The sequence below is a fragment of the Pristiophorus japonicus genome, chromosome 3, assembly GCF_044704955.1.
Source record: "Pristiophorus japonicus isolate sPriJap1 chromosome 3, sPriJap1.hap1, whole genome shotgun sequence".
NCBI classification, from domain to species: domain Eukaryota; kingdom Metazoa; phylum Chordata; class Chondrichthyes; family Pristiophoridae; genus Pristiophorus; species Pristiophorus japonicus.
Genome location: NC_091979.1, coordinates 260,820,283 through 260,845,797, shown reverse-complemented (window position 1 = coordinate 260,845,797; position 25,515 = coordinate 260,820,283).

Here is a 25,515-nt window from a genome sequence, read left to right as displayed (position 1 = left end):
TTTCTATACACCTCCCCCTTGAGTTTCGATCATGACACTCGGTTTGGTACTGCCGCTTGCCCTCAACAATGTCTGCCAGGCTTGGGTGAATGAGGGACAGCTGCCTTTTGAGCGTGCGTTTCATGAGGAGTGAGCGAGTACGGATGGAACCTGTAGGCCAGCAGGAGGCGCGATAGGCGGTACTGAAGAGAGGGTCCCTGGATACGGAGCAGACCTTGTTTTATGACTTGGACCGCACGTTCTGCCTCGCCATTGGAAGCCGGCTTGAACGGTGCCGTCCGGACCTGTTTAATGCCATTACCCGACACAAACTCCTGGAATTCATGGCTGGTGAAACACGGGCCATTGTCGCTGACCAGAATGTCCGACAAGCCGTGGGCCGCGAAAACCGTGCGCAGACTCTCCACGGTGATGGATGCCGTGCACGAGTTTAATATGATGCACTCGATCCATTTCGAGTATGCATCGACTACAATCAAGAACATTTTTCCCATGAATGGCCCCGCATAGTCCACGTGGATGCGTGACCATGGCCTGGTGGCGGGGCCTCCCTGGGGGCATTGCCCAGATGGGCACACGTCATACACCTGCGAACCCAGTGTTCGAGGTCTGAGTCAATCCCCGGCCACCATACATGTGACTGGGCAATGGCCTTCATTAGCACAATGCCAGGGTGCTCGATGTGGAGTTCCCTGATGAATGCTTCCCGTCCTTTCTGGGGCATGACCACCCGGCTGCCCCATCGTAGGCAGTTGACTTGGATGGAGAGCTCATCCATCCGTCTCTGAAACGGTCTGACCTCCTCGGGGCACGCCCCGTGTGCGGGCGCCCAATCCCCAGTCAGGACACATTTCTTTATCATGGATAGGAGGGGGTCCCTGTTGGTCCAGAGTTTGATCTGACGGGCTGTGATGGGGAAGCCTGCGGTGTCAAAAACCTCAACGGCCATGACCATCTCACGCTTTGCTCCGCTGCCCCCTCAGTGGTGGCCAGCAGAAGCCTGCTGAGCACGTCAGCGCAATTTTCAATGCCTAGCTGTATGGTGTAGTCATACGCAGCCAGCGTGAGAGCCCATCGCTGTATGCGAGCTGACGCATTGGCATTGACAGCCTTGCTGTCAGACAACAGAGATGTTAACGGCTTGTGATCCATTTCTAACTCGAACGGTCTGCCGAAAAGATACTGGTGCATCTTTTTCACACCGTAAACGCAAGCGAGTGCTTCCTTTTCGACCATGCTGTACCCACGCTCTGCATGGGAGAGCGACTTGGAGGCATAAGCCACCGGTTGTAGTCAGCAGTCGTCATTTCCCTGCTGCAACACACACCCAACCCCGTATGATGGTGCATCGCATGTTAAAACTAATTTTTTACAGGGGTCATACAAAGTCTGTTAGAACAAAGCAGGTTTCGTGCCCTGTTGAAAGCCTGTTCCTGACAGTCCCCCCAGAACCAGTCACAACCCTTATGCAGGTGCACATGTAATGGCTCCAACAATGTGCTTAAGTTAGGCAAGAAGTTCCCTAAATAGTTCAAAAGTCCCAGGAACGATCGCAACTCCGATGTGTTGCCGGGCCTGGCCGCCCGGCGAATCGCCTCCGTTTTGGATTCGGTAGGCCGGATCCCGTCTGCGGCAACCCTCCTACCCAAAAATTCAACCTCTGGGACCAAAAACACACACTTGGCCTTTTTCAGCCACAGGCCTACCCGGTCCAGTCGGCGTAGCACCTCCTCCAGGTTGTGGAAGTGTTCCTCGGTGTCTCGACCCATTATTAGGATGTCATCTTGGAATACGATTGTGCTGGAAATGGATTTGAGCAAGCTATCCATGTTCCTCTGGAAGATTGCGGCCGCTGAACGAATGCCAAATGGACACCTGTTGTAGATGAATAGTCCCTTGTGCGTCGTGATGGTGGTCAGAAGCTTGGATTCTTCAGCCAGTTCCTGAGTCATGTAGGCCGAAGTGAGGTCCAACTTAGTGAACAGCTTGCCACCTGCCAACGTAGCAAAAAGGTCCTCCTCTCTTGGGAGCGGGTATTGGTCCTGCAGCGACACTCGGTTGATGGTGGCTTTGTAGTCGCCGCAGATCCTGACCAAGCCATCCGCTTTAAGGACAGGAACGATGGGACTTGCCCAGTCACTGAATTCAACGGGCCAAATTATGCCCTCTCTGAGCAGCCTGTCCAATTCACTCTCAATTTTCTCACGCATCACATAAGGCACCACTCTGGCTTTGTGGTGCACTGGTCTGGCATCCGGCGTGATGTGTATCACTACTTTGGTGCCCTTGAACGTTCCGACACCAGGTTGAAACAGTGACCCGAATTTTTGTAGGACCTGCGAGCATGAACTTCGCTCCACAGATGAAATGGCGTGCACATCTCCCCATTTCCAGTTCATCTCGGCTAGCCAGCTCCTTCCCAAAAGCGCGGGGCCATTTCCCGGAACAATCCAGAGTGGCAGGCGGTTCTGTGACCCATTGTGTGTTACCACCAGGTTTGCACTGCCCAGCACTGGGATGATTTCTTTGGTGTACGTGCGTAGTTGCGTGTCAATGCGTTCCAGTTTGGGCCTGCTAGCTCTGTGTGGCCATAGTCTCTCAAATTGTTGGATGCTCATAAGGGACTGGCTAGCTCCCATATCCAGCTCGATGCCATTCAATAAAACTTTCATCATCATGGGTGGCGTTTTAGTGTATGAGCTGCGGACATCAGCTACATGAACCCTCTGAACCTCAGCATCCATGGCTTGGCCCCAAGCATCATCCTGCATTGCAGATCCCTCGTCTGATTCCTCTGTTTCATAGATAAGCCTCGCTGCAGCCTTTTTGCACATTCTAGCCAAATGTCCTCTGGCATTACAATTCCTGCAGAATAACTGCTGGAACTTGCAGCTTTTAGCAGTATGTCTACCCCTGCATCTCCAGCATTGGCTGAGATTGTTGTTTACAAAGGGGCTGTTACCAGGCATTCCTCTCTGATTGTCCCTTGGTTGTTTCTAAGCACTCTGGTGGTGGATGTCAATTGTCCCATCACGGGACGCATTGTTCCTCTTGATTGCATGAACTGCCGATCCTCCTGCCATTGTCTCTGTTGCTGTCCCACCCTAGAGCCTGTTGCTGCCTGGGCGGTGTCGAATTGCCCTTGCCTGCCTGCCTGGGCGGTGTCGAATTGCCCTTGCCTGCCTGCGGGGTTCTGTATCACTTTTACAACATTAACTCCCTGGTTCATCGTAACGTTAAAACCAGAGCTGCTTGCGTAAATTATTTTGGTCTCCTCTTCCCCCGCCAAGAAGGTCTGAGTTATCAAAGCTGCCCTTTCCAAAGTCAAGTCCTTGTCCTCAATAAGCTTCCTGAAAATACCGGCATGACTAATGCCCTCAATGAAAAAAATCCCTTAACATCTCCCCCCTGCAGGCGTCTGTGAACTTACAGAAGCTGGCCAAGCACCTCAGGTCTGCAACGAAGTCCGAGATGTTTTGCCCTTCCCGACACCTGTGTGTGTAGAACCGGTGCTGGGCCATGTGTACGCTGCTCGCCGGTTTCAGATGTTCGCTGATCAGCTGGCTGAGCTGTTTGAAGGACTTGTCGGCCGGCTTGAGAGGTGCAAGCAGGTCTTTCATCAGCGCGTACGTTATTGTCCCGTAGCTTGTCAGTAGATGCGCCCTCCACTTGTCAGCCACTTCCACTCCTAGCCAGTCCTTTGTGACAAAGGTCTGCTGGAGTCACTCCACAAAATCGTCCCAGTCCTCACCCACACAGTAACATTCCTCTGTGCTACCGGTGGCCATCCTTGTGGTTCAGTGATTCCCGTTTCTCGTCGCCAGATGTAGAGTTCTCAACTCTGGAACATATTCACACGAGGCATATACTGCAGACAAGGTCACTCATGACCTGCACCTTTATTCCCCAGACCAAGGAGTGCTGAACCTGCGTGGAACCTCCCTTTAAGTACCTGGCTGACCAGGTAAGGAGTGTCTCCCACAAGTTCACCCCCTGTGGTCAAGGTGTGTATTTCACAGTTGTATACAGTGTACAGTGTTGTTGCATATTGGTTACAGTTATGTGAAGGTTACAAACATGACAATGTTCTTGGTGCTTAGTGGGCTTTTTGCTGCTGGTGAATCTTCGTCGTTCCTCCCACAACAGCCAAACAAGCACACACCACAGCCACACACACTTTCAGTCCCTCTCAGCTCCCTCTCTCTCTGTCTCCTCTTCTGCGCAGGTCATGATGACCCTTGACCTCCTAAATCATGGGAATCGAGTTGCCATGCCATTGCTAAGGACTGCGACACCTTACGGCAGAAGGTCAGAGAGATTTAACGCTAATGCCCATTTCATATCGCTCATGGTAACGCCCAATTTCAAAAATGGAGACTAGGTGCTTTAAGAAAGGGCGAGAAGCCGGCGATCTGAAAACCCATTTTTACTGTCCACGCCAGAAATAACGCCCATTTTTGGGCGATATGCACAAAAGTGTAAAATCTAGCCATATAGGCCTCGTCTACTCAATCTCTCCTTGTAGGACAATCCCCCCATCCCAAGTGGGCAATTGAACAAGAGCATCATCATCATAGGCAGTCCCTCGGAATTGAGGAAGACTTGCTTCCACTTTTAACATGAGTTCTTAGGTGGCTGTGCAGTCCAATACGAGAACCACAGCCTCTGTCACAGGTGGGATAGATAGTCGTTGAGGGAAGGGGTGGGAGGGTCTGGTTTGCCGCACACTCTTTCCGCTGCCTGCACTTGATTTCTGCATGCTCTTGGTGACGAGACTCGAGGAGATCAGCGCCCTCCTGGATGCACTTCCTCCAGTTCGGGCGGTCTTTGGCCAGGGACTCCCAGGTGTCAGTGGGGATGTTGCACTTTATCCGGGAAGCTTTGAGGGTGTCCTTGTAACGTTTCCGCTGCCCACCTTTGTCTTGTTTGCCGTGAAGGAGTTCCGAGTAGAGCGCTTGCTTTGGGAGTCTCGTGTCTGGCGTGCGAACTATGTGGCCTGCCCAGCTGAGCTGATCAAGTGTAGTCAGTGCTTCAATGCTGGGGATGTTGGCCTGGTCGAGGACACTAATGTTGGTGCATCTGTCCTCCCAGGGGATTTGTAGAATCTTGCAGAGACATCGTTGGTGGTATTTCTCCAGCGACTTGAGGTGTCTGCTGTACATGGTCCATGTCTCTGAGCCATACAGGAGAGCGGGTATTACTACAGCCCTATAGAACATGAGCGTGGTGGCAGTTTTGAGGGCCTGGTCTTCAAACACTCTTTTCCTCAGGCAGCCGAAGGCTGCACTGGTGTAGACGTATGGTAGAATCACGTGGCCTGGAAGTTAACATCACCCAGCCTCATGCTGCCAAGTTTAGCGGGTTTTGGTACACACATTGGCTCCTGCCCGCCCGATTCCCGTTCTGGGTTAAACTCGGGCCGTCAGAGCCAAGGCTCACATATGAAGAATGCTAACTTTGGCTAAGCATTGGCTAGTGTATAGAGACACCACTTAATGGAATAATCTGCCAAGGTAATGCACCAAGAAATGTGAGGTATAAAGAACATAAGAACATTAGAAATAGAAGCAGGAGTAGACCATACGGCCCCGCAAGACTGCTCTGCCATTCAGTAAGATCATGGCTGATCTGATCTTGGCCTCAACTCCACTTTCCTGCCTGCTCCCCATATACCTTGACTCCCCTGTTGTTCAAAAATTTGTCTATCTCCACCTTAAACATATTCAATGACCCAGCCTCCACAGCTCTCTGAGGTATAGAATTCCAAAGATTTACAATCCTCTGATTTTAAATGAGCGACTCCTTATTCTGAAACTATGCCCCCTAGTTCTAGATCCCCCCATGAGGGGAAACATCCTCTCTGCATCTATCCTATAAAGCTCTCTCAGAATCTGACATGTTTCAATTAGATCACCTCTCTTATTGAATAAAGGCCCAACTGACCACACAACAAACCATACTGACAGCTCCCTGACAGTTACAACAAATGGCATGGTACTGAGCGAAATGGATCAGCAAGGTGGTTACTTGACTAAGATCCCAGAGGTCTATCACACCATGCCTCAACATGAATCATCACCTTCATGTGGGGAGGGGAGAATAAAAAAGCAGCTGCCTTTGAGGGCAAAACAATCTTGTTTATGGGTTAGACTACATAAATAGAAGATAACCTGAAAGTAGTTTGTAGTTTAACTCAATTGATAGTGCTCCACAAGGTGAGGGGTGCCATCCTTCAGAGGAAACATTAAACTGAGGTCTTGTCTGCCTGTTCTGGTTGACATTGATGACCTCACGGCACCATTTCAATAATAGCAGGAAATTCTCCCAACATCTGTGCCAACTTTCGTCTATCAACCACTAACACCAAAAGACAGGCTAACTTATTGTTAATCTCATTACTATTATGAGACATTTCTGGCGTAGAGTAACAGCTATATCTGCTTACATAACAAAAGTCACTGATCTTCAAAGTCAATTGAAGTGTGTGCAGCATTTGCAGACATTTTAACACAATAAGGTACTATATAAATTCAAGTATTATCACCATTAAGAAAGAACTAGCACCTTTCATGACCTCAGGATCTGCCAAAGCCCTCACAGCCAGTGAACCGTTGTAATGTATGAAGCGTAACAGCCATTTGTACACCCACAACCTTCTGACTCAAAGGCGAGAGTGCTATCACTGAGCCATGGTTGACACTTTGATACAATGATATAATGTATCATTAAGAAATTGACAGATGTTGCCTGGATCCCTGTTACATAGTTTGCACTTGTTAATTACAGACTTGAACTGAGACCTGGGAGAAGGTTGCCTAATCAACCCAAGGGTAGAGAATGGTGTCAGCTGAGGAAATACAAGGAGAAAAATAAAAAAAGAATTAAAAAAAATAGATCAAAAGAAAAAAAAAATTGGAAATAAAAATGGAATTGTTGGAAATTCACATCTGGAAAGATTTAAAAAATCATGTTAGCATTTTAGGTATAGACTCTTCTTCAGATTGGAAACCAGAAACTAACCAAGCATAAGAAACTAGCACCTTGTAGCATGATGTGTTACTTCACCTTTTGACATACCAATACAGGCACATCTACCCCAGGAGATTTAGATAATGAGTTTGAGGAAGGAGCGCTGAGCACAAATAAGGAGGAAGAAGTTAAGTTGCCTGTAGAAGAACAGGACTCTACTATATAGAGAATTAGATCATATTCTTTTTCAAGTGCAGAGTATTGTGGTTTGGATGTAATGGGGCTTGCTTAAAAAAACAAGGTTGCTATCTGAGCAAGATTACCTGATGGAGGTTTTTGAGACTGTCTACAATGCAGGCCAATGTCTGGAGGTGATTATGGGTGGATTCTTACCCACATTCATGTAGTAATGCACAATAGCTTATTGGAAATTTGTAGTCTACCATGGAGTACTTTTACAGCAGAGCCCCAAATGATAGGGGCTTTTCGCACAAGTATCACACTTGAATCCTCAAACTATTGCTATAGAGGCTTTGGATTCTAAACTAAGGCAAACCATTGAGCTAGCTTCAACGTGCTGGGGGAGTCGATTCAGAAAACAATTACACAGAGCTTCACACACTTCATTGTTGCCCAGAGACATGCTCCCATGCAGATCGTGAACATTCTGAAGGGGACCCCAGAAACAAAGGTATGACATAGTATTTACAGCACAGAAGCAGGCCATTTGGCCCAACAGGTCCATGCCGGTGTTTATGCTCGACACAAGCCTCCTCCCACCCTTCTTCATCTAACCCCATCAACATATCCTTCTATTCCTTTCTTCCTCATGTGCTTATCTAGCTTCCCCTTAAATCCATCTATGCTAATCGCCTCAACTGCCCCCTGTTGTTGCGAGTTCCACGTTCTAATAACTCTCTGATTAAAGAAGTTTCTCCTGAATTCCCTATTGGATTTATTAGTGACAATCGTAGATTTTGTTAGATAATAACTTTGGGTAAATGCAGGAAACCAGGATGGTGGTTATAAAAGGGATGGATGAGGGTGCTATCTCTCAGTTTGATCCTGGCATACAGTTCTCCACCACCACCTTTGAAGATGTGCCAGAAAGCAAGCAGGTCCAGCCAACCATTGTGGCATTGGATGTGGTAGAACCAGTTGCAGGGCCATCACATGACTCTGCATAAGGAAATGTAGGGTGACCTCAATCTCAAGAAGCTCCCTCTGGATCCCCCAATCAGCTGCTAAGCAAACCTTTTTGGAATCTGTTTATTCTCTTCCTTCACATCCAAAAAACTCAGGGATAAAGGAGCATTTTCACAATTTAGAATGCAACAACCTAAATTCTGGGACATCGCTCCAATTATTGACCCTCACACAAAAATCACATGGGAAGAAATGATCCTGCTGGTCAGAAAACTAACCCTAATATTTTTTAATGATATAAAATAGTGATTTCCTTTGCGTGCACGGAAGAGTTTTATGCTTTTCATTCTTATAAATGGGTTTGTGCAAGAGCTACAGTCTGTGAAACAGAAATTAATTGGGCAAAATAATAATGAGATGGGTTATTTTTACAGCAAATAGCAAGGATATTCATTGTAAAATTTATAAAATAAAAGTGTTTTCAACAGTATTTTTATCCATGCCTTTCTTATGAAATTTGCTGCTAATGTTTCGTTTAATGTTGGAAGAAATGTCATTTAATCTTTTTTATGATATCAAACACTGAAACTAATTGAATCTGAACTGTTTTAATCCAAGTTGCTGTGGAAACAGTAATTCACACTCGGCAACACATGAGGCGAGCTTCTGTGGTTGCTGATATACATCTGTAGGAGAATATATTTCAAAAATATGTTTAGCAATGACCTCCTACTCATACCATAAAGGTGAAAGAAATTACAGGCAAGATATTATCAGCTTCTTTGGTGTAAGTTGCACTAGAAACTCAAAGTAATTCACATTATTATAACTAAAAATTATGCTGTCTCAAGCTGCTTCTCCTCAGTTAAATGTTAACATGTTGATTACTTCATAATGCACAGTAACTTTTTAAAAAATGTCAAGATATTTTATTTATGTTTACTTTTAATCGTGCCTTTTGGCATGCTATAACAAACAATAAACCATTCATTTTGCTTTATAAAGGGGAAAATTTCCTTGCCATTTTTAGCGCATTCGCAATGCATAAACCTCGCAGGAAATTTTCTGAGCTAGGAAAATCAGCTGGAAGTCGTTTTCACCCACTGTGCATCTTAAAAATGCTTAACTCAAGTTTCCTTGTGTTTTTTGTTTTTTTAAAGGCTGCACAGGAGTTTCCATGTAGTTCATCTCCTTACACCATTTTATAAGGGTTATACACCAATGACTACACCAATGGCTATGCAAATGAGCAACCCGAGGAATCCGCATGTAACGCCCCCTACAAATCAACAGCAAGTGCAGTCATTTATTTTTAAAGGTGCAACAGCGGCGTAACTCACTTCGAGAAAATTCATCCCCATGGAGTATATTCTCGATCCTGATTGTTTTATTAATTAGATAGCTTCTCGATGGAATATGTGTCATTGCTTTAACAGTTGTCACATTCTCCTGAGCCATATTAACCATTTCATGTCTTGCTGCTGTCAAATAACTGAGCATGTCTGAGACCCGTTCTTCAGTGTAAATTCACCAACATTTCCAGATGGTAATTGCTTCATACGTAACAAATCACATTTGCACATTCATGCCACACATGTCATCTGATACAAGCCATTCTCAAGCTTTCAGGTTATCTTATCAAAAGTCGTCATTGTAGTCGTCTGGAGATCTTTGCTCATCTCCCACTGCATGGTCCCGATGTCTTGGGTAATGGCCAAGCTATCAATGCAGTTTTCTTAAAATGTACATAGGCAAGGACACAAATGTCTCTAAGAGAAAGCTATCAATTTACTATCTGTAACTACACTTTCCTGACTTTCACTAGAAAGCTAGGAAAGTTCCATTCGGTAGTTTTCTTTTCCTGTTTCTATCCGCATTGTAAGTGGGGCATCCCATTAATTACCATTCTATCTCATTCGTGAGCCCTGGAGGAACTTTATAGTCCAATACAATAGTTAAGATAGAAAACATAGATCAAACATTCCCGCTTGCTCAAGTTAAGTCTGCCGATGTCTGCAGATAAATTCTTAAATTCTTAAAACTGCTGGATCTCTTGCTATAGTAAGGAAGTAATGCAATAGTAAGGAAGGACATTAGCTTAGATGATGTGGAATCGGTATGGGTGGAGCTACGGAATACTAAAGGGCAGAAAACGCGAGTGGGAGTTGTGTACAGACCAAACAATAGTAATGAGGTTGGGGACAGCATCAAACAAGAAATAAGGGATGAGTACAATAAGGGTACAGCAGTTATCATGGGTGACTTTAATCTCCATATAGATTGAGCTAACCAAACTGGTAGCAATGCGGTGGAGGAGGATTTCCTGGAGTGTATTAGGGATGGTTTTCTAGACCAATATGTCGAGGAACCAATTAGAGAGCTGGCCATCCTAGACTGGGTGATGTGTAATGAGAAAGGACTAATTAGCAATCTTGTTGTGCAAGGTCCCTTGAGGAAGAGTGACCATAATATGGTAGAATTCTTTATTGAGATGGAGAGTGACACAGTTAATTCAGAAACTAGGATCCTGAACTTAAGGAAAGGTAACTTCGATGGTATGAGGTGTGAATTGGCTAGAATTGACTGGCAAATGAAACTTAAAGGGTTGACGTTGGATAGGCAATGGCAAACATTTAAAGATCACATGGATGAACTTCAACAATTGTACATCTCTGTCTGGTGTAAAAATAAAACGGGGAAGGTGGCTCAACCGTGGCTAACAAGGGAAATTAAGGATAGTGTTAAATCCACGGAAGAGGCATATAAATTGGCCAGAAAAAGCAGCAAACCTGAGGATTGGGAGAAATTTAGAATTCAGCAGAAGAGGACAAAGGGTTTAATTAAGAGGGGGGAAATAGAGTATGAGAGGAAGCTTGCCGGGAACATAAAAACTGACTACAAAAGCTTTTATAGATATGTGAAGAGAAAAAGATTAGTGAAGACAAACATAGGTCCCTTGTAGTCAGATTCAGGTGAATTTATATAGGGGAACAAAGAAATGGCAGACCAATTGAACAAATACTTTGGTTCTGTCTTCACGAAGGAAGACACAAATAACCTGCCGGAAGTACTAGGGGACTGAGGGTCCAATGAGAAGGAGGAACTGAAGGATATCCTTATTAGGCGGGAAATTGTGTTAGGGAAATTGATGGGATGAAGGCTGATAAATCCTCAGGGCCTGCATCCAGAGTACTTAAGGAAGTGGCCCTAGAAATAGTGGATGCATTGGTGATCATTTTCCGACAATCTATCAACTCTAGATCAGTTCCTATGGACTGGAGGGTAGCTAATGTAACACCACTTTTTAAAAAGGGAGGAAGAGAGAAAATGGGTAATTATAGACCAGTTAGCCTGACATCAGTAGTGGGGAAAATGTTGGAATCAATTATTAATGATGAAAAAGCAGCGCATTTGGAAAGCAGTGACAGGATCAGGAAAGGGAAATCATGCTTGACAAATCTTCTGGAATTTTTTGAGGATGTAACTAGTAGAGTGGACAAGGGAGAACCAGTGGATGTGGTGTATTTGGACTTTCAAAAAGCTTTTGACAAGGTCTTACACAAGAGATTGGTGTGCAAAATTAAATCACATGGTATTGGGGGTAATGTACTGACGTGGATAGAAAACTGGTTGGCAGACAGGAAGCAGTGAGTCGGGATAAACGGGTCCTTTTCAGAATGGTAGACAGTGACTAATGGACTGCCGCAGGGCTCAGTGCTGGGACCCCAGCTCATTACAATATACATTAATGATTTAGATGAAGGAATTGAGTGTAATATCTCCAAGTCTGCAGATGCCACTAAACTGGGTGGTGGTGTGAGCTGTGAGGAGGATGCTAAGAGGCTGCAGGGTGACTTGGACAGGTTAGGTGAGTGGGCAAATGCATAGCAGATGCAGTATAATGTGGATAAATATGAGGTTATCCACTTTGGTGGCAAAAACACGAAGGCAGAATATTATCTGAATGGCGGCAGCTTAGGAAAAGGGGAGTTGCAACGAGACCTGGGTGTTATGGTTCATCAGTCATTGAAAGTTGGCATGCAGGTACAGCAGGCGGTGAAGAAGGCAAATGGTATGTTGGCCTTCATAGCTAGGTGATTTGAGTACAGGACAGGGAGGTCTTACAGCAGTTGTACAGGGCCTTGGTGAGGCCTCACCTGGGATATTGTGTTCAGTTTTGGTCTCCTAATCTGAGGAAGGACGTTCTTGCTATTGAAGGAGTGCAACGAAGGTTCACCAGACTGATTCCCGGGATGGCTGGACTGACATTTGAGGAGAGACTGGATCAACTGGGCCTTTATACACTGGAGTTTGGAAGGATGAGAGGGGATCTCATAGAAATATATAAGATTCTGATGGGACTTGACAAGTTAGATGCAGGAAGAATGTTCCCGATGTTGGGGATGTCCAGAACCAGGGAACACAGTCTGAGGATAAGGGGTAGCCCATTTAGAACTGAGATGAGGAGAAACTTCTTCACTCAGAGAGTTGTTAACCTATGGAATTCCCTGCCGCAGAGAGTTGTTGATGCCAGTTCATTGGATATATTCAAGAGGGAGTTAGTTATGGCCCTTACGGCTAGGGTGATCAAGGGGTATGGAGAGAAAGCAGGAAAGGGGTACAGAGGGAATGATCAGCCATGATCTTGTTGAATGGTGGTGCAGGCTTGAAGGGCCGAATGGCCTACTCCTGCATCTATTTTCTATGTTTCATTGGGGTCAATTTTCGGCCTGAGTTGCTCCTATTTTTTTGAAGCAACTAGTTTAGAATGGAGTATCTTAGAAATTGCAATTCTCGGCATTAAGTTTGCTCCAGTTCTAGTGAGTTAGAACAGTTTCATTTTAGAACAGATTTTATTTTTCAAACGGGGGTGTGTCCGGCCATGTACGCCTGTTTTGCAAGTTTAGGCAGCGAAAACTTACTTCAAACTAACTTAGAATGGAGTAAGTGTAGATTTTTGTACGCTCAGGAAAACCTTGCCTACACTTAGAAAATCAGGCGTAAGGAAGATAGATGGGGGGGCGGGGAAAGGGAAGGTTACAAACATGAAACACATCATTTTTACAAATAAAGAGCCATCATCAATAAGAAATGATAAATAAATCAATAAATCAAGCAACAAATCAATCAAAAAAAATTAAAAAATTAAAAATTAAAAAAATTTAAAAATCAATAAATAAAAAATTAAGTTTCTATTCACTGACTGCAGCACCGGGAGCCCTCCAACAGCGTGCTGGGACGGGGCCCCCCCAATGTGTCTCTCTCTGTCTCTGTCAGTGTCTCTCTCTCTCTGTCTGTCTGGCTGTCAGTGTGTCTCTCTCTCTCTCTATCTCTGTCAGTGTCTCTCTCTCTCTGTCTGTCAGTGTCTATGTGTTTCTAACAGCGAGGGGAGGGGGGAGTAGGGGCGGGGAGGGGGGGAGGGGGGAGAGGAGGGGGGGAGGAGTGGGGAGGGGGGGAGAGGGAGGAAGGGAGAGAGGGGAGGAAGGGGGAAGAGGGGAGGGAGGGGGGAAAGGGGAGGGGAGGGAGAAAAGGGGAGGGGAGGGAGGGAGAGAGGAGGAGGGAGAGGAGAGGGAGGAAGAGAGGAGAGGGAGGGAGAGAGGGAAGGATAGAGGGTGGGCGGAGGGAGAGAGGGAGGGGGAAGGAGAGAGGTGGGGGGGAGAGGGAGGGAGGGAGGGAGGGGGGAGAGGAGAGGGAGGGAGGGAGGGAGAGGGAGGAGAGGGGGGAGGCTGAACGGGCCCGGCCGATGAGAAGAAGCTGGGCCGAAGACTTCGAGCGGGGCCCGCCCTCAGCAAGATGCCGGGCGGAAGACGTGAAGAGGGAGCGGACCGGACCTGAAGGGCGGGGGGAGCCGGAGCGGAGCAGGAGCTGGAGCTGGGGGGTGGGGAGTGGCAGGCAGCGGAGCGGGAGCTGAGGGGGGGTGGGGGAAGCGGGAGCTGGGGGAGGGGGGATTGGGAGGCAGCAGAGTGGGAGCTGGGGGGGGGGTGCAGGAGCAGCGGGAGCTGGTGCGGGGGAGCGGCAGGCAGCGGAGCGGGAGCTGGGGGGGGGGGCGCGGGGGCAGCAGGAGCTGGGGGGGTGGGAACGGCAAGCAGCGGAGTGGGAGCTGGGTGGGGGGTGGGGGGAGTGGCAGGCAGGGGAGCGGCAGGCAGCGGAGTGGGAGCTGGTGGGGGGGGAGCGTGAGAGAGCCAGAGGGCGCGGGAGCTGAACGGGGGGGGGGAGTCGGATCCGAAGCCAGAGCCAGAGCAGGAGCTCGAGGAGGGAGGTGCAGTCCGATCTTCGCCGCTCCAGTGAGCCCATTCGGCCAGGGCTCGGGGCGGCGTGCTTCGGGCCCCTCCCACATAATTTCGGATGCCTGGAGTTACTGCACATGCATGCACACTGTAGCGCGCATGTGCAGAGGTCCCAGCACTGTTTTCAGCGCTGGGACCTGGCTCCGCCCCCGACTGCTCCTGCTGCACCGCGCCGAGGGCCTGGATCGACCTGAGGGAGTGGAGAATACCGAGGTAAGTTTTCGGTGCGGTTTTGAGCGCAGAAATCAGGTGTGGCTCACGGGGCTGCGCCGTTCTAGGCGCAGCCCAAAACTTGACCCCTATGTTTCTACGCCATAATTATTAAGTTTAAATGAAACATTCTCATCAGGGAAGACAGCATTACATCATATTTTTCTTTGTTCTTTCTTCAGATGCCTTTTCAAATGATGAAAAATACTGAATTTAATTGGAGAAAAAAATCGTTTTTACATTTCAAAATCAAAACAAACTTCTTTGGAAATTGCTACAGCAACTGTAACTCAAAGGTTAAATCTTAGACTGAAACTTAATCTCTTATTAATCAAACATTTTGTTTTTCTCACTTTTTCTACCAGCTTAACTTAAATATTTTATAAATACTTTGTTCTCTGAACCTTTCTACTGTGGCTTCCCTTGTGATAATACAGGCTTCCAATCTGTTCTTTCCCTTGTACTTCTCTTTCAACAGGCAATTTTCCCTTCCTTTCAATAGTAGGAACACAATAAAATGACTTCAAGTCCTTAGTCACCCTCTCCCCATGGCCACAGATAAATGCTTCAGTATCCTTCTGTGACCTTCTCTTGCTCCATATAGTTAAAGAACACTTTGTTATTGTACTTTATATGTCCCATTATATTCCTCATGCTCCATCTTTGTGTCTCTTATTCATTTCTGGGCCTTCCTCTGTTTGACGTTATAGTTCTCCCTGTCCTGTTCTCCCTTCCATTTTATTTTATGCCGGTGTGTAACATATTCCTACCACTAATTTTTTTTTCTCTTTCTATCTTCCAGATTCACACAAAAGGACTCTCGCTGGTTATTTCCCTCAAGGATTCATCCAATTGGCCACCAAAACATCAGCGGAAGATCCGTGGAAGTCCTGGATAGAGAGTTATGGAGAACTCTTGAGAAAATTCCCAGTACCTGTGTGAATTTCCAGTTCCCTCTTCTCAGCAGTATGTAAACATGTAATATGTAGCATCCAGAGTGATGCAGATTTGTTCCCCAGACATCCTCTTCCTTAAGCCAGGTTTCAGTAATACCTATGAAGGTTGTTAACTCCAGATTTACAATTACGTCTTACAAATAAGAACATAAGATAAGAACGTAAGAAATAGGAGCAGGAGCAGGCCATTTGGCCCCCCGAGCCTGCTCCGCCATTCAATAAGATCATGGATGAGCTGATCATGGACTCAATTCCACTTCCCTACGTTTCCCCATAACCCTTTACTCCCTCATCGCTCAAAAATCTGTCTATCTCCACCGCAAATATATTCAATGACCCAACCTCCACAGCTCCCTGGGCAGAGAATTCCATAGATTTACCACCCTCTGAGAGAAGAAATCCCTCCTCATCTCAGTTTTAAATGGACAGCCCCTTATTCTGAGACTATGTCCCCTAGTTTTAGTTTCCCCTATGAGTGAAAATATCCTCTCTGCATCCACCTTGTCGAGCCCCCTCATTATCTTATAAGTTTCAATAAGATCACCTCTCATTCATCTGAACTCTAATGTGTATAGGCCAACCTACTCAACCTGTCTTCATATTCAACCCCCTCATCTCCAGAATGAACCTAGTGAACTTTCTTTGAACAGTCTCCAATGCAACTCTATCCTTCCTTAAATACGGAGACCAAAACAATACACAGTACTCCAGGTGTGGCCTTACCAATACCCTGTACAGTTGTAGCAGGACTTCTCTGCTTTTATACTCTATCCCCCTTGCAATAAAGGCCAACATCCCATTTGCCTTCCTGATTACTTGCTGTACCTGCATATTAACGTTTTGTGTTTCATGCAGAAGGACCCCCAGGTCCCTCTGTACTGCAGCATATTGCAATTTTTCTCCATTTAAATTTGCTTTTCTATTATGTCTGCCAAAGTGGATAATCTCACATTTTCCCACATTATACTCCATCTGCCAAATTTTTGCCCACTCACTTAGCCTGTCTATATCCCTTTGTAGACTTTTTGTATCCTCCTCACAATTTGCTTTCCCACCCATCTTTGTATCATCAGCAAACTTGGCTACATTACACTCTGTCCCTTCATCCAAATCATTATATAGATTGTAAATAGTTGAGGCCCCAGCACCGATCCCTGCAGCACCCCACTAGTTACTATTTGCCAACCGGGAAATGACCCATTTATCCTGACTCTCTGTTTTCTGTTAGTTAGCCAATCCTCTATCCATGCTAATATATTACCTCCAACCCCGTGAACTTTTCTCTTGTGCAGTAACCTTTTATGTGGCACCTTATCGAATGCCTTCTGGAAATCAAAATACACCACATCCACTGGTTCCCCTTTATTCACCCTGCTCGTTACATCCTCAAAAAACTCCAGTAAATTTGTCAATCATGATTTCCCTTTCATAAAACCATGCTGACTCTGCTTGATTGAATCATGGTTTTCCAAATGTTCCGCTACTGCTTCCTTAATAATGGACTCCAGCATTTTCCCAACGACAGATGTTAGGCTAACTGTTCTGTAGTTTCCTGCTTTTTGTCTGCCTCCTTTTTTAAATAGGGGCGTTAAATTTGTGGTTTTCCAATCTGTTTGGACCGCCCCAGAATCTGGGGAATTCTAGTAGATTACAACCAATTAACCCACTATCTCTGCAGCCACCTCTTTTAAGACCCTAGGATGCAAGCCATCAGGTCCAGGGGACTTGTATGCCTTTAGTCCCATTATTTTACCGAGTACTACTTCATTAGTGATAGTGATTGTATTAAGTTCCTCCCTCCCTATAGCCCCCTGATTATCCACTATTGGGATGTTTTTCGTGTCTTCTACCTTGAAGACCGATACAAAATATTTGTTCAATGTCTCTGTCATTTCCTTGTTCTCCATTATTAATTCCCCAGTCTCATCCTCTAGGGGACCAACATTTACATTAACCACTCTTTTCCTTTTTATGTACCTGTAAAAACCCTTACTATCTGTTTTTATATTTTGTGCTAGTTTACTTTCATAATCTATCTTCCCTCTCTTTATCATTTTTTTAGTCGTTCTTTGCTGGCTTTTAAAAATTTCCCAATCCTCTGGCCTCCCACTGGTCTTGGCCATATTGTATGACCTTGTTTTCAATTTGATACCATCCCTTATTTCCTGAGTTAGCCACAGATGGTTCTTCCTTCTCTTACTGTCTTTCCTTCTCATTGAGATATATTTTTGTTGCGAGTTATGAATTATTTCCTTAAATGTCTGTCACTGCTCATCAACCGTCCCATACTTTAGTCTATTTTCCCAGTCCACTTTAGCCAACTCTGCCCTCAAACCTTTGTAGTCTCCTTTATTTAAGCTTAGAACCAATTTTCTCACCCACCAACTGAATTTGAAATTCAACTATGTTATGGTCACTCATTCCTAGAGGATCTTTTACTACGAGATCCGTTCTATTTCTAATGCTCTGGAATTCATGAAAATACATATTAGTTTAATCCTTGCCCTCCATGCTGTGTTCAGATGAATCATTACTAATAATTGGTCCACACTGTTATTCATCTTCATTAAAATATATTTTAAACAAAGAACTGGGGAGTACTTTGAACAATAAGTTCTTCCCCTCGACTCACTTTCCTAATAGCTCAATTAGAAAAAAAACACACCATCTGGTTTCACTTTTCTGAAACTCTTTGCATTTTCTATACATGTTGTGATAGTTGTGACCATTCCTGCACATGATACTTAACATTCAAGAGTAAATTCCACATAGCTTCATACTGCTGACAGGACCTTGCGTGTAGCCAGTGCATATCAGAAGATTACGGGTAACATGCCTGCCCATCGGCTCAATGACTGCAGTCGGTCCTCTACCAGCACTCCCAAACCGCGCCGTAGGTGGGGGGAATCTGTCGCTGGGGAGGGTCAGACAGTCGAGGCTGCCCAGCCTCTGTCTCCCGGGGATGGCGAGGAAGATCTGCTTGTCGTGGGGGGCGTGGGGCGGGCGGAGGAAGGTGTCGCCGCCGGGTCAAGCGTCCCGGGGACTGAGGCGGGCGTGGCCGGAAAGGCCGAACCTGCGCTCGCCCAGCCAACAATCAACATCCCCCGGGACTTGCTCGATCCGGCAGAAATAGAAAATTTTAAAGAACCGACACACGCTGGGCCGGGGGGTAGCGGTGGGGAGGGAGAAGAACACCAACCCTCGCCCCCAACTTTCGAGCCGAGGGACTTGGAGCACCTGGAGCATTTCTTCGACCAGGTTTCTCCATGTTCCCCGGTGCCTGGGGCGGAGGAAGAACGCTTTCCACTGCCGCTTCCTGACCCGGCACCACAGTTAAAAGAGCCCAGTGGGGACTCCTCTGCCGACGATCCTGGTCAAAACGTTCCTCGCTGGGTTGCTGAGGGAGTGGAGGTCAACAAACGACTCCACTCCACCCCCCCCCCCACCCCACACAATAGGTTAAGTAGGGGTTGCACTATGCTTTTGTCATGAAGATAACCATAGCCAGCCTCAACATCAACGGCGGCAGAGAGGCACGCCGTAGATTTAACAATTTTTCTCTCCTGCGGGAGGGGAAATATGTGGTGTGCTTCCTGCAAGAAACCCACACCGTTCCGGGAGACAAAGCCACGTGGCTCCTGGAATGGCAAGGAGAGGTCCGCATGAGCCACCTCACCACCACTTCTTGTGGGGTGGCTATCTTGCTGGCCTCGCATTTTCAGCCGGAGATCTTGGGGGTCGAGGAGCCCGTGCCAGGCCGCTTGCTGCACGTAACGGTTCGCCTGGGGGACGTGCCGCTCCATCTCGTGGACGTGGACGCCCCTCAGCCCGGCCCGCAGCAGACGCGCTTCTTCGAAGAAGTGTCCGCTCTTCTTGGCTCCGTCGATGTCGGCGACTGCATTGTCCTCGGGGGGGATTTTAACTGCACCCTCGAGGCAAGGGACCGCTCCGGTGGCCCGCAGAGCATGACGGCGATCGAGAAGTTGAGGGACCTGGTCGGGTCCTTCGACTTGGTGGACGTCTGGCGAAATCTCCATCCCGACTCCAGCGCCTTTACTTGGGTGAGGCCTGGAAGAGGATGGTCCAGATGGTCCATGTGGCCGTGCCGTGTTCGGACCACCACCTGGTGTGGGCGGAGCTCGCTTCGCTCCGCGCGAGGACGGGGTCCGCGTACTGGCACTTTAACAACCGGCTGCTGGAGGACGAGCGGTTCCAGGACTCGTTCCGTCGTTTCTGGGCCGACTGGAGAAGGAAGCAGGGGGGCTTCCCCTCCTTGAGGCTATGGTGGGACGTGGGCAAGGCTCACGTCCGTGTCTTCTGCCAAGAGTATGCGAGGGGGTTGACCAAGAGGCGGGCGGCCAGGGTCAGGCGCCTAGAAAAAGAGGTGCTCGACCTGGAATCCCGTCCGGTCAAGTCGTCGAGGACCCGGCCCTGCGGACGGTGTACGAAGCGAAGAAGGCTGCGCTGAAGGACCTGCAGTTCTTCGGGTCCCGAGTCGCGTTCGTGAGGTCGCGGATCCGGTTCCTGCGGGACCTGAACCACGGCTCCCCCTTCTTCTACTCGCTGGAAAAAAGACAGGGTGTCCGTAAGCAGCTCTTGACGCTGCTGGCTGACGACGGCTCTCTCGTCTCGGATCCGGAGGGCGTCAACAACAGGGCCCGAGAATATTACGGGGCTCTGTTCTCTCCGGAGCCGTCCAGCGAGGAAGCGCGTAGAGTTTTGTGGGAGGACCTGCCGAAGGTCAGCCCGGAGAGCGCCGAAAATCTGGAAGCTCCGCTAAGCCTGGCGGAGATGACCGGCGCCCTCGACCAGCTCTCGAGGGGAAAAGCCCCGGGGCTGGACGGGCTGATCGTGGAGTTCCACAGGGTGTTCTGGGACGTCCTGGGGGGCGACTACGCCCGGGTCCTGGGGGAAAGTCTGGCGACCGGGGAGATGCCCCTCTCTTGGCGCAGGGCAGTCATCGTCCTGCTGCCAAAGAAGGGCAATCTCCGCCTACTTAAGAACTGGTGCCCGGTCTCCCTCCTCAGCACGGACTACAAAATCTTCGCCAGGTGATGTCTGCTCGCCTTGGCGCCGTGCTGGACCACATGATCCACCCCGACCAGTCCTACACGGTCCCGGGCCGGACAATCCACGATAAAATCCATCTGGTCCGAGACCTCATCCATCATTCCCAGGAGGCTGGTCTGTCGGTCGCCTTCCTAGCCCTCGACCAAGAGATGGTGTTCAACAAGGTGGATCACGACTATCTGTTCGGAACTCTGCGCGCTTTCGGGTTCGGGACGCATTTCGTCGCCCGAATCCGACTTTTGTATGCCGCCGCGGAGTGTCTGATTAAGGTTAACGGATCCTTAACGGTGCCCCTTCGCTTTAGGAGAGGGGTGCGCCAGGGATGCCCCATGTCCGGCCAGTTATACGCCGTTTGCGTGGAGCCTTTCCTGCGCCTCTTGCGGACGAGGTTGACGGGACTGACTCTGCAAGGGCCAGGCGTGGAGGTCGTCCTCTCGGCTTACGCCGATGACGTGCTCCTCACGGTAGAGGATCCCGTTGACCTGCGGAGGATGCGTGAGTGCCAGGAGATTTACTCGGCCGCATCCTCCGCTAGGATCAACTGGGAGAAATGCTCCGGGCTCCTGGTGGGTCAGTGGCGGGTGGACTCCCTGCCGGAGGAGCTCAGGCCTTTTGCCTGGAGCACGACCCATCTCCTCTATCTGGGAGTCTACCTTAGCCCCGACGAGGAAGCCTGGCCGGCGAACTGGCAAGAGCTGGAGGCCAAGGTCGCCGCTTGCCTAGGGCGCTGGACAGGACTGCTCCGAGTGCTGTCCTACAGGGGTCGAGCGCTAGTCATAAACCAGCTGGTGGCCCCATGCTGTGGTACCGGCTGGTCACTTTGACCCCTCCCCCTGCATTTGTCGCCAAGATACAGAAGAAGCTGGTGGACTTCTTGTGGAACAACAGGAAGCACTGGGTCTCTGCCGCGGTCTTGAGTCTCCTGCTTAGGAAGGGTGGTCCGTCGTTGGTGTGCGTCAGCGCCCAGCTCGCGACTTTCCGTCTTCAGACCCTGCAGAGATACCTTTACGTCGAGCCCCCTCCTAGGTGGCGTGCGCTGGCGACGTATTTCTTCCGCCAGCAGCGCGACCTCAACTACGACACGCAGCTCCTGTTTGTGAGCTTGGGGGGCGTCAGGACCGCCGTCCAGGAGCTGCCTGTCTTTTACAAGGAACTCACCAGAGTCTGGAACAAAGTCTCCACCAAGCGCAGCTCTCCACTGGCTGGAGTGGCGGCTGTCCTGCAGGAGCCGCTGCTCGGGAATGCGTACCTCCACGACTGAGGTTTTAGGTGGCAGTCGGACGAGAGGGCTGTGGCTGGCGAGGTGACCAGGGTCAGGGACCTGCTCGATTGGCGGAGGAGCGGGCTGGATGACGCCAGACATGCTGGCACGGCGCCTAAATTCGGCCGACGTCCGCCGCGCGGCCGATGCCATCGAGTCGCTAAAAACAGCTCTGGGCCCTGACTCCGTTAGGTGTGTCAAGGAGGCTCAAGCACGTGGGGAGATCCCGTCCGAACTGAGCCCCGTCCGGATGTAATTCCTCATCGGCGCCAAACCCCGGAACCTCCCTCGGGGGCCGGCGCCTCACAACTTGAGCCGCCTCGGGGAAATCCCCTCCGTGCCTTTCAGTTCAGCGCGGAGGGGTTTCCTGTACGGGCTGCTCCTGCACACTCTCAATCTTGCCATCCTCGTCTGCCGTCCGGACACGCCATGGCGCAACATCTTACTGTCCGGAGGAGGCGGGGGTCCCCGATGGAGTGCACTCTACGTGGGAGTCCTCCCACTATTAATCGGAGACTTGGCCTAGAGGGTGGTGCACGGAGCAGTCCCGTGCAACAAATTTTTCAGCCGGTTCACGGGCTCCCAGGCTGCCTGCAATTTCTGCGGTCTGGAAGAGTCCGTGTTCCATGTTTTTATGGAGTGTGTAAGGTTGCAGCCCCTGTTTCATTATTTAAAGGGGCTGCTTCTCAATTTCTGGTTTCACTTCAGTCCCACACTCCTGATCTTTGGGCACCCTGTGCGGAGGGGAGCGGGTAGGTCCGAGGGCCTCCACGTAGGACTGCTCCTGGGCAGGGCCAAGGGTGCCATCAGCCGGTCCAGGCAGCGGACGGTCGAGAGGGTCGTTCAGCCTGACTGCCTGCCTCTCTTCCGCGCGTACATCCGCGCCAGGGTGTCCTTGGAGATGGAGCACGCGGTGTCCACCGGTACGCTCGCGGCCTTCCGCGAGAGGTGGGCGCCGGAGGGACTGGAGTGCATTATTACCCCCGGCAACCAAATTTTAATTTGATTTTATATGTTTTAAAGTCTAATTTATTTTAAATGCCGGTTTTAGTGTCCCCCCTCCCCTTTTATAGGGGGCACTTGGAAAAAAATATGATTTTAGTGCCCAAAAAACCCCCCCAAAAAATACAAAAAACCCCCCCAAAAAACCACAAAAAAGGGCCTTGAAAAAGGTTTGGAGTGTCCCCCAGATCGGGGGGGCATGATTTAATGTTTACTTTTCTCCCAAAAGAGTTGTAGAGCTGTTGGAGGCGTGGCCTAATCATTTGGAGCCTGGAGCAGTGAGGGAAGGAGCTCCTGCTTTTGCTCCTGCCTGAGGCCTTGGAAAACGCTGAATATCACCCCAGGAAGAGGAGGAAGGGGCTTACTACTACTCAACATCCAGAGGGAGAGGAGGAGAGCAGAATTACAACAACTTTATTACTGCTGCAGAGAGTTGGAGAGAGGGGGAAAAGAACAACATCATCCAGTGTGGAAGGAGGGAGAGTCAATAATATTCTACAGGTGGGTGAACTGGTGCACTCCCTATAAAGACATTGTTGTATCGGTGGGGGGAGAAAGAAGATTGAATCGGGGGCCGGAACATCGTGGGGGGTGTGTGTGTGTGGAAGTGTGTGTGGGGGTCTTGCTTACAACTAGGCCCCACACACCTCTGAAGCACCCCTCCCCCATTGCCTGGCCTGGGATAGCTGGAGCTACCTGGGTGAAGACCTGTTAACACCTTGTTTAACATCGTTGGGAGTGCTGTGCTTGGGTGGTTCCAGCTATCCCGGGTGAAGACATCTTCTCCCCCCACCCGAAGACCATCTAATAGGACTGTTCTGTTGCCATCCGGGGGGTGCACCTCAGCAAAACACCCACCCAGCATTGTGAGGGGAGACCTGCCCTCACAGCTTCCCTCTTTCACACCCCCCCAACTCTCTGTCTCTCTGTCTCTCCCCTCTCTCTCTGAGAGCCCCTTTCCTCCTTAATTAAAAAAAATAATAAGACAACTGAGCAGAGGGAGCAAGGCCCCTCCCCAATCATCAACTAGGGGAGAGGTGTGCCTCATTAAGAGCTCCCTCTGCTCACACATCAACGAGGCCAATTAAGACCATTAGGGCCTGTGACTTTGGGGTGAGTGTAGCCCTTAAAGGGACCCCGTGATGGCGACTCCATCCACGCAGGTGGCAGGGCCAGCAAAGACTTATGCGCAGGCGGCATCTGCATCCACAGTGCCTCCTGCTGCCCTGCCACCATTTAGATTAATTACCAAAAAAAAACGGGGTCAAGAGCTACACTCATCCCACTATGAGCACTGAGGAGTGCGTGCGGGCGATGGCTGGGGTAGTCGGCCCCTCGGCCATTGTCGCAGCCTCCAAGATGTCTGGGAAGGCTGTGTTCTTCCTGGGGTCGGAGCGGGCGGTGTCCCTGGCCCTTGAAAAGGGGCTCATGGTGGGCGGGACGTTCCCGTCGGTGGACCCGCTCGAGGCCACCACGCAAAGGGTCATATTATCTAATGTCCCATCCTTTGTTCCCGCTGAGCTCCTCCTCCCTCACCTACATCAACTGGGGGAGGTAAGGTCAGGGATTAACCCGATACCGCTCGGCCTCAGAGAGACCAGCCTGTGTCATGTGTTCTCCTTCCGCCGCCAGCTTTTTGTCCGGCTGGCGCGGGAGGAGACGACGGAGGGCATCTTCAGCGTGGTGCACGAGGGGACTGCCTACCGCATCTTCTGGACGCCGGGCGGCGTGCGGTGCCATGCCTGTAGGGAGGTGGGGCACGTTCGTAAGAACTGCCCCGCTTCCAAGGCCACCAAACGACCAAAGACGGCCAAGGCTGGCGCCGCCGCCACCCCTCCCCCTAGTAGCGTCCGCGTGGGTGCGCGGACATCGTCGGAAGCCTTTGTCTTTATGGCCTCCGGCGGGGGGGGGGGGGGGGGGGGAGAGCGTCCGGTCGGAAGGAAGGCGCGGAGGAAGACAAAACACCTCGAGGCGGGTCCCCTCAGTGCGCCGGACAGCCCAATCACCGCGCTCGGCCCACCCCTGTCACCGGTGAACGCGGGGTGCCCTGAGCCCGTGCCCGAGCCCTCGACCAATACCGCAGAGGGGCTCGGGCGTGGGCAAGAAAAGCAAAAGGGGGGAGTGGAGCAGGAGGCCTCGGCAGACATGGAGGTCTCCCTGCCTCCGCGTCCCCCCAGGAAAAAAAGGAGGCGCCGCTCCAATGAGGTGGAGGGGGAGCAACATCCCTCCGCGGAGGAGTCGGTGCCCGCCGCGTGTCCCGCGTCCCCCACCAGCGCCCCCAAACCGCACCGTAGGCGGGGGGAATCTGTCCCCGGGGAGGGTCAGATAGTCGAGGCTGCCCAGCCTCTGCCTCCCGGGGATGGCGAGGAAGATCTGCCTGTCGTGAGGGGCGTGGGACCGGCGGAGGAATGCGTTGCCGCCGGGTCGAGCGTCCCGGGGACTGAGGCGGGCGGGGCTGAAAAGGCCGAACCTGAGCCCGCCCAGCCAACAATCAACATCCCCCGGGACTTGCTCGTTCCGGCAGAAATACAAAATTTTAAAGATTTTAAAGAACATGCACATGCTGGGCTGGGGGCTGGTGGCGGGGAGGGGGAAGAACACCAATCCTCGCCCC